The sequence below is a fragment of the Helianthus annuus genome, chromosome 7, assembly GCF_002127325.2.
Source record: "Helianthus annuus cultivar XRQ/B chromosome 7, HanXRQr2.0-SUNRISE, whole genome shotgun sequence".
In the NCBI taxonomy this organism is placed as follows: domain Eukaryota; kingdom Viridiplantae; phylum Streptophyta; class Magnoliopsida; order Asterales; family Asteraceae; genus Helianthus; species Helianthus annuus.
In genome coordinates this window covers 118,278,644-118,282,601 of record NC_035439.2, presented here as the reverse complement: position 1 = coordinate 118,282,601, position 3,958 = coordinate 118,278,644, and the positions used below count along the sequence as shown (strand labels likewise).

At 33.6% G+C, this 3,958-nt stretch overlaps 1 long non-coding RNA gene across 1 annotated transcript; it reads left to right on the top strand.

The window, feature by feature from the left end:
- Positions 1-400: 400 nt before the first annotated feature.
- On the top strand, positions 401-3,189 carry LOC110905694. Its single transcript, XR_002573351.1, has 3 exons — positions 401-526; positions 1,511-1,599; positions 2,979-3,189. It is a non-coding gene; the product is annotated as an uncharacterized LOC110905694 (long non-coding RNA).
- The last annotated feature ends 769 nt before the right edge of the window (positions 3,190-3,958 follow it).

Genomic DNA, 3,958 nt, shown 5'->3' with positions numbered 1-3,958 from the left:
AAATAGAGGGTTGTTACTAAGATGGGCCAGTGGTCGTGTTGATAGGGTAAGGGAAAGGATATTAGTGTCTAATGGAAATGAGAAAGGTTCCGGGAACGAAACCTCATTTAAGGGGGGTAGACTTGTAACGCCCCAAAACTCGGGTCTAAATATTTCATTTAGACATTTTATTAGGTTGGCATAAGTAAGTAGGATTTATTGGTTAAGTAGGTTGTTTCACTAATAACCAAGTCACCTCACTTGGTTAGATAGTGTTGGTTATAGATTGAGAGTGGAAAACAATGGGGCCAACTATGTTTAATTAACAAACATGAGGGACTAATGTGGGTTAAAATGAAAGTTGGGATATTATAAGGAAATAACAACACACACAAACACACATCTCGTGTGTGTTCTGGAACGATCAGGAGCTCCCAAAGGAGCCAAACCCTAGCTCAAGCTTATATGATCAAATTGAAGGGTAAATCGAAGCTCAAAATCATGAATAAACACGGATTAATGATCACCATCACAAGAGGATCATAAGGTATGTCTCAAAACTAAGATTGGTGATCTTGTATGAAATGGGTTATGTCTTAATCCATGAATTGGGATGAAATTGAGCATGAGAATGTATTAGTATCATGATATAGAGCATAGATTACACATGGTTTAGGTTAATTAGATGATTAGAGATGAAACCCACATGTAGTAGTGAAGATGATGATATGGATAATCATGCATGTTTAATTGTTGTATAAAGTTTATGTATGATGTAGTATGTAATGAGTGAAAGTTAATTAATTTGGGCATATTATGAGGATTATATGATTCTAAGTGGAACTTGATGATCTTGACATGAACTTGTAATATTATGCATGAATTAGTTGTATATTGTGCATTAAATGGTGTATGCACACCAAGTGTTTGATGAAATGCCTAAGTGAAGTTAGGATGTGAGATTGTAGGAAACGGCTTGACATATATGAATGGAATATGATAATGATATGACTAGTAGTTTACTAACTTGAAGAATGTGCTCTAGATGGAACTCGTATAAGAATTCGGGTTGAATATATGCATGAGTCAAGTTTATGCATTTGGAGCTTGTATGTCGAGTATGTGACTAGGTAATTATGTAGTGGGTTGTGTCACACAACATTTTGTATGAAATAAATGTCACGTCATTAATATAAGCTACCATATTAAGAAGGATACATGTTCATAAGTTGAAAGTATGTAAATAGGACATTTGACTTCTTGAAAGTCAATAATGAATGTATAGCGTGATTAGCCTTTCGGACATGATTATAATAGTAGAGAAGTCATGTGTATCGTAGTAGATGATCTATGTGTCGTAAATGATGATAATTGAGTTGTATGAATATGGGCCAATGTGACTCTTAGTCTATGCTTTGTGTATGTGGTATTTGGTTAATATAAAGTCAAGTAATGTATGAATGGAAGGAAACGAATATTAGTATGAATGAGCAAATATGCTAATCATAATGTGATTGTGATGACATGAAAGGATAGGAATCACATTAGCATGGACTCAAGAACGGAAGGTTAACGGGTCAAGTGGAGGCGAGGAATCAAGCATGAACACTAACGCTTAAGGTAAGTGACTTCCGGCTCACTTCTTAGTATACATAAGGACTTTCTTGTTTGTAAATGAAGGGAAGTTATGTATGGTATGAAATGATTGAAAGTATTAAGATAAGTATTGATATAGATAGTCGAAGGTAGTTTGTGGGACCAAACGGGTCGAATAAATAAGAATAAGTGAGGTAACGGTAATAAAACTGGTAATGATTAAGGACCCGGGGTAAGGATTCTTAGTCTAGTACGTAAGGAATTGTTTTACGGATGTTTAGGAACAGGTTTCAAGTGAGACGGATGCAAAACAAACGAGTTATGCGAGTTTTAGTATTAAATTGGGGAGCTGAACTGGGCATCACCGTAGCTTACGGTGCCCACCGTAAGCTACGGTGGGAGCTGGGTTCCTTTTTCTGCCGTAAGGCAGTATAGAACTACCGTAAAGCTTTTGGGGCCACCGTAAGCTACGGTAGCCACCGTAGCTTACGGTGGAGGTCAGATACAAATGTAAAGTTTGTGGATTTCTTTGTTTTTCCTTCGAATTCGGACCCCGTGGACCCATTCCAAGCCTTGTTAAGTCTTTATAATGTTCCTCAACCCTACCGAAAGGCTTGGTAAGTTACGGATGAGTTTGGAACCCATTCTTAAGATCCGAAACATACCTGAAGGGCATTTAAAAAGCGTTTATGATGTGTGGGTAAGATCGGGTTGTGGGAGCGAGTATGCGGGGTAATGAACTAAGTATGTGGATATGTATGTATTGATTTAACTTCTTCCCAATACGCTTAAGCTAATAAGTAATCATGAATACGAGTCAGTACGTATGTATGAATGTGTTTATGTAATTATGTAAGTACATGTACGTGTGAGTGAAGGTATGCACGTGTGTAGTTATGATCCGTTTTATGAAGGTATGTTTGTATGTAGTTATGTATGTATGTATGTATGTGAGAAGGTATGTTTGTATGTAGTTAAGTATGTATGTATGTATGTGAGAAGGTATGTTTGTATGTAGTTAAGTATGTATGTATGTATGTGAGTATGTATGTTGTATGTAGTTATGTATGTACGTATGTATGCGAGAAGGTATGTTTATATGTAGTTATGTATGTGTGTTCGTATGTGAGTAGGAATGTATGTACACAGTTATGTATGTATTGCATATGTGGTTTCAATACATTTAAGTATTGACGTTATTAAAAGTGTGCCTCGAGAATGAATGTAGTGCAGGTACTATATTGAAGTTTCGTCAAGGATTAGACACCCGGATGGAATGAATAATTCTAGAAGGATGATGTGATGGAAAGTAGATGTGGATAGAACGTAACGAGGTTACATGATTAAGAATCTTGCTCGTATATAACGTATACTAATGTTGTGAATATATGTGGTGGGTGCAGGTTGTACAAATCACAGATTATCACCATGAGGTGTAGCGATCAAAGACCGAGTCACGAGATAGATTGTACGGGAATGCTTGATTATGTAAAATGATAGTTATAAGTTATGCTTTTATTTTGTAAATGAGTACAAAAGATGCATATATTGTAAGAAGGTATTTTATAATGAACTTGCAAGTAGGTCAAAACGTTTTTAATGAAAGAAATTTTTATGGTACGAATTTCCGCTGCGTCTTTTCCGTTAAAGCGTGTTAGGGTCTTACATATATGTGTATATATATATATATATATATATATATATATAGGGGGATGTTCATTTGAGAAGAAAATTTAATTGAGAAGAAAAAGAACAAATGGTACAATTGTAAAATATTAAGTAGTTATTCTTTCATATCATTTATTACAATTTTAAGTAATTAATTACTCATAAAGACTATTATTCTCTACACTAATTTTCATTGTCTACACACATAAAAAGTTATGCTACACATTTCGAAAATTATACTACACATACTTAAATTTATCCTGCACAACTCATAATTTATCCTACACCTCGTAATTTGTCCTACACTCTAAATTATTTTTTTTTATTTTTTGAAAAAAATATATATTTTGAAAATAAGTTACAAATTTAATGTAGTTAGCTATTAAAAAGGAAGACTATAAATTAATGATCTATGTAAGTTTACAAATATGCCCTTATATTAAAATTAAATGCAAATATTAAATGAAGTAAAATGAAACATTCTTATTGGTTGAAACTTATTCTTTTTTCTTCTTACAAAAAATTTGTTCTCATTTGAACCTTCCACTATATATATATATATATATATATATATATATATATATATATATATATATATATATATACACATATATATATTTCCTCATAAAATCTCTCCTTAAGGTAATTCCAAAAACCAGGACCATAATGATACCTTGTACCCTCTTTGTTGGTGCAGTTGTCTGTCGACTTCATC